The sequence below is a fragment of the Nestor notabilis genome, unplaced genomic scaffold (genome assembly GCF_000696875.1).
Source record: "Nestor notabilis isolate BGI_N333 unplaced genomic scaffold, ASM69687v1 scaffold23263, whole genome shotgun sequence".
Lineage (NCBI taxonomy): Eukaryota > Metazoa > Chordata > Aves > Psittaciformes > Psittacidae > Nestor > Nestor notabilis.
The window spans coordinates 192-13,192 of record NW_009923612.1 but is presented as its reverse complement, the minus strand read 5'-3'; the positions used below and the strand labels follow the sequence as shown (position 1 = coordinate 13,192).

Genomic DNA, 13,001 nt, shown 5'->3' with positions numbered 1-13,001 from the left:
ATGTCACTCACAAAGATGTTAAACAACACAGATATAAACACATGCCTGATAGAAAGGGAGTGTGATGAGATCCAGCAGGGACAGTTAATGATAGAGTTCTGTATTTGCATTGTTCTGCTGTGGAGAAGTGCTGGCTACCTTGCTTGTGGGGTGAATTGGTGCTCATCTGTCAGCCTGCAGAGTAAGGAGGATGGCCAGCAACAGTCCCCCAAATAGGGACTTGACTTTACTTTATTCTGCTTAAATGAGGCTTTGCTGTGCAGCTGCATCTTCCCACAGCAGCACTGCCTGTGATACCTGCATGTCTCGTGCTTGGTGGATATGGTGCTGTGTGAAAGGATTGAAGGCAGGGAAGCAGGATGGGGTGGCTTTGGTGTTTTCAACTGTGTGCCTTTGTGGATGCCAGCCTCCCATGAGAGACCTCAGTGGTTCTGGAAGTTACCACATTACAGTGAAATGAGTGCCTTGCTATACCTTTAGAATAGACTGCTTTCTGAAGCCCTCACACAGTAATGCTTCTGAAAATACAGATGGAAGTAGGCAAAGTGACATTTAGATGCCGCCTAAACTGACTCCTGCTTGTCATGGGATTTGACATAGTCTATTACCTTAGATAATCCCGTATTTTCTATAACCCCTAGAAACTTCATTTGGCTCTTGAGTTTTGTCAGTGTCACGTTATGAGTACAGAAATTTGTCAGAAAATGCACCTGCTGTGTTCCAGCCAGTGCTCAGAGGTCAGAGGAGCTGGGGATGGCTGGGCTCATTTCTCATTATCACTAATTCAACACATAACCTCCTGTTGTGTTCGATAAGAACTTTCACAGCTACAGACCCACAAGTAGTGCAGTTTACTGAAACAACATGAACACAGATTTGGAATTGTCATTGATAAATTCACTTACTTCATTAGCACTGTAATCCAAAGCTAGCCAACTATTAATTGAGCTTGTATGGAAAAAATAAGCAATTGGTAATTCACTGAGCTCAGTTTCACCCGGGTATCATCTGACATAGTCGAGTTCAGCCACGACCTCACTTTGGTGTGTTTTTTATACGTAAGTGAGGGATAACAAGACTTTTGATTACCTTTGGTCAGGCTGCTCAACGGCTGTGGGCTGTGTGCAAGGGCTGAACAGAACTGTGACGCTTTTGATCACTACCTCTTCCCCCCCGCTGAGGCAGTCCGTCTGGCCTTCTGGTAAGGCCCTCTGGCCTTACCTGTTACTCTCTTCACATTGTATCTCAAGGCCTCAGGCCTCATTCCTACAGTCAGTGCCTAAAGGCATGTTTGTAGGGTGAAATGAAACTTCTAAGTCTGAAGTCACTAGCAAAATGCTGTGCCACAGAAGTCAACAACATTTTCATTGCTTTTAGATGTGAAGATCCTGCACTACTCAGTTCTAGCTCAGTGTTGTTATTGAGGACTGCTAACAAGTGATACTCCAATCACTCATCATTTACAAGTCCTTAATAATAAGTTACTGATGCTGTGGGAAGGAGTCTGTTAAGTGTTCTCACTCCCTGTGACTCCTGAGAAGGACTTTTTTCAGCTATTTTATTTTTAAAGTGGTACTTCTTTATGGAGATATGTAACATTTGGAAAGCTTATTACAAGGGTCTTGCCAGATGGAAATTCGCAGAATAGATCTGCAGTGTTTCAGACCCTGTGAATATTTAAGCAAATAGGCCACCTGTTGTTGCAGTCCAGCTAAGCTTAGGGTACAGAATTGCAGTAGTAGTAAGTAAATGACTCAATTTTAATTGAAACCTTTTATTCCATGTAAGGAAACACAGTTTTCAACTGAACGTCAAATAAATAAAAAATGTCAATCAAAGCACAGTGGTTTTGATCACTTGGAAGCTACAGCAACTTCTGTTTGTTGTGTGTGCAGATTAGCGAAAACAGAAGCAAAGCAGCTGGGATAACTAAACTCATTGAATATCTCTGCTGATTGGATAAGGAAAACTGGCCAAAAAGCCTTCAGCTGGCACAGGATAATACAGGATATTACAATGCAGGTGAACTGTGGGATATGAGAGAAGCTAAACTGTGAATTGTTTTTATGATGCTCTTTTCCTATTCTTGTACCAGACAGTAATTTTCTCCTTCTTTTTTTACATAAAATTATAGAATGGTTAGGGCCGGAACTAACTCCTTCACCTTGTCATCACAGCAAATACATTTTAAAATCAGAAGGATCAATAACATGGGGTTTTTTGTGATTGTGCAGATAATGGCAAAGACGTTGATGGTGAAATGACAGATGCCTTTAAGAACAGCTTTGAAACCACAATGACGATTTATGAAAAGGCAGAATGTGATAATAATCTCAGTGAAAATCTCTGTTCAGGTTCAGGTGAGACTTAGGAACTTAAGACAATGTGAGGCTGGAATTCTCCGTTTCCTTAGACACCAGGTAGGGTGTGCCAGAAAGTAAGGTACTGAGGAGCTAGTACAAATCTGTGACTTGATTTAGCTGACGTCTGGTTTAATGTTTAAAGGATCTTGTGCTAGGCATTGCACATGTTAGGGGTTGCCCCTCATTTACCACATTTCTAGTGCAAAGTTGTTCTGTCAGCACATTATCAAAAATGTCTCCAAACACTAGATGGTTGTTGATGCATCTCTTATCTGACATAACTAATTCACACGTGAGCTGATGTTAGCCATTTTAGAGAACTGAATGTGGCTGTAAAGGATCTGTGCAGTGGTTGTCATGTCTCATATGGGAAATTTTGCTTCATCAGTGGTTTCTAGTTCGTGTTCTGTAAGTGCACACCCTCTGACAAGACCACAGCTTCAAAAATCTGTGGAGCAGAAGGCTAGAAGGAATACTGTGCATATATCTGGGAGAAAATAAGCCCTTGTGTTTGCTTTCTGAGTTGAAAAAAGACCAGTTGAGGTGAGAGTTGTCAGCCAAGACCTTGAAATTAATTCATTTTAGGAAGCACAGGTGAGTGGTAACAAAAGTATGCCATCAAACCTACACGAGATTCTTGTCTGGTGTGTGCGTCCTGTTAAATGGCTTGTCTACACAAACTCTCTGTGTAGATTGCAGGGACTCTACCTCTGTCATTTTAGATAGCAACTGTATTTTATGCATTTATGTTGCAACTCTTCACAAAACCCTCTAGGTCAGATGTGGCTAGGGCAAAATGTAATGGGTTTACTGGCATCAAAAGTGTTTGGCTTTAACAGAAGGATGATGCCTAATAGTCAGAATGGCAAGTTACCATGGTGGACTTTGTTTGGAGAGTCTGAAATCTGATTTTGGAGAGTTTAAGCACTGCTTGTGCAGAATCTATGGAAATGGTCAAAGTATACCTGTGTTTACCTCTGTAAAAGGGTGAAGTGTGTTCTTTCTTGAGACCCCTTTCAGCCCTGCTTTCAAAGGTGAGGCAGTTCCAGCCAGCAGCAGTGGGATTCCTCTCACCATTCTCACATGGCAGAGTCTCTTTTTATTTTCCAAATGGAAAGACCCAAGCTTCTTTGGTATTTTCCAAGCTCTAGTCATAAAATGACAATCTTCCTCTCCAATGGAAGTGAAAATTGCTTAGGGAGCTATTGACAGTTTATAGCTTCTGATTCTGATTACTGAACATCCACATATGAATCCTTATAGCTATGGGAAAATGAGGCTGCTGGGCAGAAAACAGTCCTGTGCTGCCAGATATGTACAGAAAAGGGATGAAGGACAGGATCTCCAAATACAGCTTACATGTGAACTGACAGATACGGCTTAAATGTACAAGTTCATCACCCCTCAAATTCAATACATTTTAGTTAATGGAAGTTGAAAATCCAGTTGTTTACCATCAGAATTTATTTTTTCTCAGAGTGTGTGGGTAAAACTGCCAGCCCCAACAATTTGGTATTTGGTATTTTGAACTTAGTCACTACTTTTCAGGCTTGCTGAAAACTTCATTCTTCTAGATTTTTTTTCCCTCGCAAGACATCGTTTTCTTCATACCCTATCTTTTGCCTCTTCCTCCTAGATACTCTGTTGAAGGAATTAGTGGTGAAACAGTTGCAAATGTCTGTGTAGAAAAGGTTATGTAGGACAGCTACATCATTGTGCTAACACCCCAGATTCTTGTGAATATCACCAAAGAAGCAATTGTTCCCTCCCATCTTCATTCTGATGATACTTGATGAGTGTCACAACACTATGGGCAACCACCCTGTGTCCGGAGACACAATAGTTAATGGTCCGTGATGGCCCATCAGGAGCTTTTCTGACTTAGAAGTGTAAGTTTGTAGCTAAAAAGAAGACCTGAGCTGTGCTGAATTCATCATTTTCATCAGAAGGGGATGTTGTAAACAGTTGCCTTAGCCAAATGCTGCCCATAAAAGACAGAGAAGGACACTTAGAGGTGATGAAGATGCTGGAATGGGATGAAGATAGCGATGAAGAAGTGGGAAGGGGCGGAAGTAACCGGAAGTTGCTGACCCCTAGAAGACCCTCTACTCTCTAGAACACAGACTCAAACTAGTGCCAAATAGGCCACTCCTCTTGGCACAGGCTGGCCCCTGAGCCAAGATGAGTCAGCACTTTTTAACTAATAAAAGCCCAGGGCTCAGAAGAGGCGAGGAGGCAGATCTCACTACCACCGAGGTCCACATTGCCTCTGTGGGGCACCCGCCAAGGTAGTACCTGCCACCTCTCCTGCTACAATGCATCTTGGAGCTGGTCTCTTGATCAACAGGTCCTTGATGGGCTCAGTAAGCATATAACCTAATAAGTAACCTGAACACTCTTTACCTATTCTCCTAATTTAATCATTGCAATAAAATCAGGAAAAACTCATTCTTGCTGGTTCCATTATTTCCTCACCGGAATCCTTCGATTTCGTGAAACACACCCTTGCAACGTGTTAATGACCAGATAGCTGGAACAAAAATTGGACTCCTCTGGAAACCAGCTACCTCAGGTAAGGTCCAGCCAAGCATGACAGAGATGGAGTACTTGAGATTAAACAGGATTGTTGGTCTTGGAAGTAAGTATGTGCCCTAGAATTTAGTAATCTCCTTGTCACCTCTCTGTTGCTGTCTTCTGCAACAATAAAATGGGGCCACTACCTCAGCTGGCAGGAAGTTTTGGTCCAGCTGAGAAGATGCCTCTTCTGAATGAATGCAGAGGACAGTTTTGGGGTTGGATTTGCTGTTTCTGTGCATGGTGAGCACACAAATACAGCTGGTTATGGATTTAAGTGGGTGGATAATTTATTTTCAGTTTGGATACTTTAAGCTTGGGTGCCTTGGAGAGGGAAAAGGTTTGGTTTGGCTCTCAAGGTTTAGTGCTTGCACTCATGTTTACTTCAGCTGCCTGTTTTGTTTCCTTGTTTTTGAAAATGGTGGCAGCTTCTTACTTAGTGACAGTGTCTCCTTGTTAATTATCTGTGACAAGGGAGCAACTACTGCTATTCATGTGTGTGCTCAGATTGTAGATTTAACTGCTTCTGTTGGAGTTGGTAATGCCAAGACCATCAAGGAAATGATAGAGTACATCTGTACAGTTGTTAGAAAAAGGTGAAATTTTATGATAAAATAATCATATAGAATATTAAAAGTGATTATATTTGAGAATCCATAGATTAATAGAAGGTCTTTTTATATATATATATTAAGATGTTATAACCTTTCTGGTTTATATCTCAGTAACCATAATAGCTTTAGCAGTAGAAACTAACATGACCATATATGGAAAAAAGGATTTAGGAAAGGATGTGCCATGGGGCTGGATGGAGGAGGGAATGTGCTAAAGAGATCTACCTGGGCGCCACTGGAGATTATCAGAAGTAATTAAGTAAAGATAAGAGAAAACTGCGTCCACATAGCGGTTGGGGGCCCCTCCAAAGAGAGAAAAGGTGAAAAGGACAGTGAGAGGAAGACTACTTTCTTCATCAGAGGAAGACTACTTACTTCACCAGAACGACCACCGGACGACCACCAAAGGGGGCTGTGCAAGAGAGGCTGATGTCGTAATGGACTGATGAAGCAATTTCCTAATGAATATGTATTAGTGGGCGTAGCTACCTACATCGAATGTGTATAAATTGTGAAACGTGCTGTGATAAGGTGGGAATCAGATTTGGGTGCGTACCCCTGATTCCTGGCACGTCAATAAAGCACCTCATATAACCATTCCGGTGGTTATGTGTTTGTCTCGACGCTAACACAGTCTGCACCAACCTTGACATACAGGCCATATCTACTGTCAGAGAGAACAAACAAGATCTGCAGAGACTTGGAAACAAGCCAGAAATACGTAAGCACGCTTCCTTTTTGTTTTTCCTGCACGATGCAAAGCACATAATTAAGGCAGCTGTCCAATTCCCCTTTGGTCAGGTGAAGTCAAAAGCTTAAAATTAAGTTGGTGCTTTGCTTCCTGCTAGCTTGTAAGGAGTTTAAGCAAACACTTAATTGTTGCCCTACAGTAAGGCAGTGCCCATCTGGGCAAGTTTTCTCTTTGCTGAGATCCACATTCTCTGGTTTTTATTCAGTTCTGCCAGTGAAGATTCGAGGCTGTTTTTTTCTGTGCAAGTGTAATGCTCTTTAAAAATAAACATCATATGACTGCACAGAGCACCACATGTAGCATTCTTTTAGATCAGAAGTTGTTCTGTGATGCCCAGGGTAATAGTTTACTTAATCAGGTCACTGACTTCCATTTCTTGTCTCTAGATGACAGATAGGTGAAAATGAGAGCTCAAAATCACTTTGCAGACGTTGTCTCAGGCCTGATGTCTGAGACAGAGGCATTGATGAGGAAGAATTACTCAGTGCGTAAAATATTGTAATAACTTGCCTGTAACTGGGATTCAATCTTTGATTACATGAGTGAATCCTCATGGCTGCTAGAACACTCCTTTTCCACTTCCTTTCTCCTCCTTCCTTTTTACTTGCCTTTAACCAGTATTTTCTAAATAAGAGATTACAGGTAGAGCAGTCAACAATTTTCCTGTTTTATGTGATTAGTTTGGTAATCGTAAGTATTTTTGCTTGGATATCAACCCCTGTTTCATGCAGCTAAGGATGGTGTGCTTTTAGCACTGTCAGATCAGTTTGAATGTTTAAAGAATCTGGAACAAAACAACCAAAGGTCTTGCTTTCAAAATGCAATGAGATGGATTTCATTGATGAGAGATACCCGTTCTTATTTAAGTATTTCTCCAAATTCTTCATAACTCAATTTGTCGCTGTTAAGGGAAAGCAAGAAGGGTCTCAGCTGTAGTGTTAATCTGAATGTTGTAATTTCTTCCTTTCAGCAAAAGTTTACTTTCACTTGCTGCTCTGTCACGTCCTGTTATATTTTCTCTGGCCTCTCTGCACTCAGAGTTATTGCTAGGGTGCTAGGTACCACCTTTTCTTATCAGGATTTTGTCCTCTTTATACCTCTGTATACGCCTGTTTCCCCTGTTTACCATGTATCCATTATTTCCTACTGAAAGCATTTAAGGTAGTTTTACAAAGGAAGTTATGTGGAACATGAACACCACCAGAGAGAGGGTAAGGCTGCCTAAGGAAGTAAACACTTGTCAGTCAGGTTCCAGCCTCAGGAGCTACAGTGGTGTGGTTTGCAGAGAAGAAGATACATGGCTGTGAGAAGAGAATGGGTCTCATGGTCATGAGACCTACTTCTGCAGACCTCCAGAATTCAACTGATTTTTCTGCTTTTGCAGAGGACGTAAATGGTGTCCAGTGAGTGGCTGTTGTCAACAAATTTGGGAGCTACAGGGAGTACAAAGCAGAGACCCATGGATGGCTATGCTCAGTATCAGCCTCAGTCTATCCAGCTCTGAATTAAAAGATTTTGTCTGTGCTTAGACCAGCATTTGCAAACTGACCAGGGTGTCTTAAGCCTGTATACCTCAGTTCTATAATTTCTAGTTTCCTCCTGCCCCACTTTCCAGATATTGGAGAGTGAACTGTATTCTGGGACAGGAAGAGAGAATTAAAAACAACTCACCAAAACAACAACAACCAAACCAAACATCCCACACAACTAAAAATAAACCAACCCAAGCTCCAAGAAACCCCAACAGTCAACAAATACAGTGAGATTTTCGAAATGCATGCTAAACCAAACAAACACTTCTGAAGCTTATTTCTGCATCAGTTCTTCTTGCATGAATGCCATTGGTTTCCCTTCTGTGGACCCTCTGATTACTGAAGTTTGTGAAGCACTCAGAGTACTGACTTGTGCCTCAAAGAAGGGCCCTTGGATAACATGCCTTAAGTACTATGGACCATTTCACAAATGAATACCTAACTATTGAGTAGTTGGTAATTCAAGAAGCAATGCACATGCAGTTTCTTGAATACTGTAGGCTTTTTATAGGATAAATGAGCTCTAATTGTATTGTTAGAGACTGCAGATGTGTGTATGTTCACAGATCTTCCACTGAATTGTACTGGGTTGATTTTAGCCTAATATCTGGGTATATTTTAAAACACAGAGAGTGAAGAAGACAGAGCCAGACTCTTCTCAGATGGTTCCCAGAGGCAGGACAAGAGTCAGTGGGCAGAAATAGAAATAAATAAGAGGAAGAATTCCTTTCCTGTAAGGACGGCCAAACACTGGGACAGGTTGCCAAGAGGAGTGGAGTTTCCATCCTTAGAAGTACTCAGAATCCATTTGGACATGATCCTAAGCAACCGGCTCTAAGTGACCCTGCTTTGAGCAGAGAGTTGGACTAAAGACCTCCACAGGTGCCTTCCAGCCTCAGTGGTTCTGTGACTGTATCATTCAGTGTTCTTCTGCAGAGGCTTTTAGACGTAACATTAAGGGAAAATTTGTTATCTTCAAGCTAACTGTTCTGGTTATTTGTTAGTCAAGATGAACAAATGTTTGTTTTCTCCTTCTTTGATAGATAGTATCTCCCAGATCAACAAGAGTGAATTTGGAACACAGAAATGTTAACAGTGGATAGTTGTCACTCAGAAGAAATGCAGACTGTTGCAACTGGCAGATAAGTAAAAGGAGAGTAGCATTTGTAGAGACCTTTTCATTTGCACTGAACACCTGCAGGTAAGTGAAACCACCCTCTTCCTTCTGATACTAGTGTGTTCATCTAGGAGCAGGTTTTGAACCTAATCATTTTATTTGACACAGTCTAAAGCATAGTCTGTAAGAGTTATATCTTAAGATATTAAGAACAGTATAGTGCAGAGGAGACTTTGTAAAGCTTTTGTTGTCATGCAGATGGAAGAACAACACAAGTTTGTAATACTTAATCTAGCTGAATAAAATTTTCATTCATACCCTGTCACACAGAAGATGAGTCTCAAATGTACATGTCTGTCTTTTTGCACAGAAATTCATCATCAGTGAAGATGCCTGCATTGAAGATGCTTTAGCCTACCTAACTGATTTTTTCAGAAATGTCAGAAATGGACCATATACAGAGTTAGAGTAGCAATTTACAGCCAAATTTCAAGGCATTTCACACAATACCTGCGACAGTTGCAGAGGAGAAGAGGGCTTGTGGTAGGACGATCCAAGTGTTTTCTTCAGAGTTAAGTGTGGTTGTTTTTCCAGAAACTTTGCACTTTTAAAAAGATCTAGTGTCCGTGTGGGTGCAAATGTAGCATCAGGGGAGGCAGGGGAAGGAGGACTTTCTGGAACTGCAAGCTTCTAGTGCAGAAGCTAAGGAATTAGCAGTAATTGTAGCTAGATAGTGTAATAGGTTCTTATATGCCTGTCTTGGAGATAAGGCAGTGGTGTCCTTAAGGGTATACCTCAAAAGTAGGGGAATAGTCTACAAACATGGATGCTGGCACTGTTACATAAGGCATCACGTACTATTCAGTGCACTACCTACCTAACATCCTGCTGCCCAATGCTCCTGGATGAGTCCTAAACTTCTGGGAAGCAGCCAGTGGTCCTTGTACACTTCTGATTACAAGTCAGAGGTTGCACTGTTCTCTAACTTCTGATTTAGTAGCAATGTGCCAAAAACCACCCTGTGGCCTAGTGGGTTGCAGTGTCAACTACAATTTTAAATCACTGGATTGTCAGTTATGGTTATGGTGTCAGTTGTTTCCTAAAATGAAATAGCAGCTCTCTGCAAGAATTGAGTTTGTTTTGTTGCTGTCTTTTGCTGCACAGTATGTCACAGAGGTTCTCCTGTCAGTTTGCTACAAGATGTGAGAGATTCAGAACTTCTTTTATTTCCCGGGGGATTTTGTTGCATTTATCCAATAGCTTTCTTTGCTTGCATCTGAAATAATGATATAGAAAATAAAAATAGACGTTAAAGAGAATGCGGGTGGCATCTGAAAGTAGGTTTGTGTAAGAACTTGTTTTCTGCATTACAGAAGGTAAGTTATTAAAGACACTGCTGTTTTCTTCCACAGAAAGAACCAAAACTGACTGCCCTTTCAAAAGATGAATCAAATGAGAATCCCAAGCTGGAAGAGCTTGCTTGCATCCTGGGTGAAGCATACCACTATGACCCACAGACTAACACTATTCTCTTTGCTAAGAGAAGAGCCTTAGTAGCTGTAAGACACTTATTTTTGAAGCTCCTAAAACGGGAAGTGAGAAAATACAATGCCTTATCTACTATCCTTCCCATTTTGATCTTCGCAAGAAAATATTTATCTTTCTGTATCTTTCTAAGCATTGATGCTCTGAGACAGGATGAGGGGTTTGTTTCCTTTGTTTGGTTTGGTTTTTTTTCTTCCTTTTTATAAAAAATACAGTACATGGTTGGTTTCTTTCATTACTTCTTCTTGCTACATGTCACAGTTGATCATTAAGCTGGCAGATTTTTACTTTAGGTCTGAAGTCACTTTTAACAGGATGTGTTACAAGGTTTTAGGCTTCAACGTAGCAGTTATTGAACAGCAGCTCTGCTCTGTTACTGACTGCACATCAGGAGGTATTGATAGGTTTCCCAGAGTATTCCTATGGGCCCAAAGGAGGCCTGTGCCCTAATGTATTCCTGATGAAGAAAAAGGAAAGACATGGGGAGCAGATGTTCTCTGGACCCTCTGATTCATTGGTCTATTTCATACTTGCCCAGAATCAAGGATCTAGGCTGGACGATCTTTTTTTCCTCCCTTCCAATACCTTGTTCAAAAAAAAAGTTAATGTGTGAAGCAAGTGTGCTGATAATCATTAGCTTTGGTAGCTCTTAAACATCTATTGCAAGGTATCCTAGACTCTGGCTACTGTGAACAGATTTATCAGCTGAGACTCCCAATCCTCATTTTATCCTTGGGTATAGACGTGCTGGATGAACTGCAAACCAGAAAAAAATTAAAGGCAGGCTAAGGTCCAAACTATCAATAAAAAGCATCTGTTGGCCACTTTCCATTATAGATGTAAAAGTCTACAGTAGCTTGGCCAAATCTTGTTCTTAAGTAAGAGCAGTTTGAAGCTGCTACTTTCACTGTGCAGTGAGAATGCGCAGTTTGTAAATAGCTCGTTGCCTTTGGATTCCAGAGGTGTATTATCAGAGATCCATTGGTTTATAAGAGCAAAAGACATACTATTTAGCAGTGAAAGGCTGATTGCTCTCTAGCCAGCCCTTAAGTTGCAGGGATCTGAAAAGTGGAAATCAGCTGTGGCATGGTTCTATTTGACATCATGGCTGTGACTTTTGCTTTTTTACCTATCAATAGACATTCCCCCCTGCCACACAACATCCACCTTTTCTGCTTGCGGTTCTTGGAAGCATTAATTGTCTAGATAAGCATGGGCAGGATCTACCTATCTACCACAAACCAGCATTTCATCTGGACAGGAATCTAACTTTCTGATTTGCTTTCCAGGCTCTGAAAAAGTGGATAGAAGCAAACCCTCAAATTAGCCACATAAAGCCGGGTATATTGATGGGTCATGGAAGAAGAGATCACAAAACAGGTATGCAGGTTTGCAATGAGGATTGCCAGTAGCTAGACCTGTGGTGGCTACAGTGCTAAAATTGTTCTACTCTTCCTGTATTATCTTCTCTGCTCTTAAACAGAGAAAGGTCATGCAAGTTTGCACTACGGTTTCTTATATATCTAGAAGACCTGCTACCAATCCTAAGGAGATGCTTGTTTTTTCTGAACAGAATCTTTGGTTAAAGTAACAGTGACCCTTTGCTGCAGGATTCTTCTGGTAGTTCAAAAAGTTTAGAAACTGTTCACTATCATGGCTTCTTGTGGTTACTTCTAGTGGTATTTTTCCTGTTCATTTCACAGATCCCTCTCTTATTTTGTTTTTAGTGGGACAAAGACATTTTAAGGTAGAATGGAAATTACAGCTGGATAAATTATGTATGGCTTGAGAGTTAGCTTGGGCTCAAAATAACTACACTGTATGGGTGTCTAATAAAGATCAGCTACATGTTTTGTCTGAAATGGTGTTCCCCAGGATGACAATTCCTGTGCCACATCAGCAGAAATTCCTGCTCTGTGGGTACAGTATGCAGCCAGCAGACTTAAAATACTCTTCCAGATCAAGAGGATGTGCTTATTTCTAATTGGTCAAGTAAGAGCAAATGTAAGCGTCTTGCTTAAGGAACTCTTTAGTGTATTTTTCCTGACACAGTTTCCTGGTATTGTAGGTATGACCCTCCCGATGCAGAAGGGTGTATTGGATGCATCCAAAACCAACAAAGTCACCAGATTGCTAATTGCTACTTCTGTCTTCTGTTGCTGATGAAGGCATTGATATTTCTGATTGCAACCTTGTTGTGGTCTATGAATACTTCAGTAATGTCACCAAAATGATCTAAGTCAGAGGTATGCAATTTCAGAGCTATTACCTTAGAAACCTAATTTGGAAACTTTGGAAATACTACAGTAATATATGCATGTCTTGCTGTTGTTCCTCTCTGTTCCCCTGAGTGAAGCCAGATGAATGATGGAACCAGACATGACATATTTGTTCACAGAACTGAGTCCTTCATGTTGTGTTACTTTTCTTTTGCCATGCAAATTACCCATGCTGCTCAAGGTTATTGACTGCTGAGGACTGACCCCTGAAGTGGATAATTATACA

The 13,001-nt window shown here is 41.0% G+C and overlaps 1 pseudogene; it reads left to right on the top strand.

The window, feature by feature from the left end:
• The first annotated feature begins 15 nt into the window (after positions 1-15).
• Positions 16-12,742, top strand: LOC104403951 (annotated as a pseudogene).
• Positions 12,743-13,001: the final 259 nt, after the last annotated feature.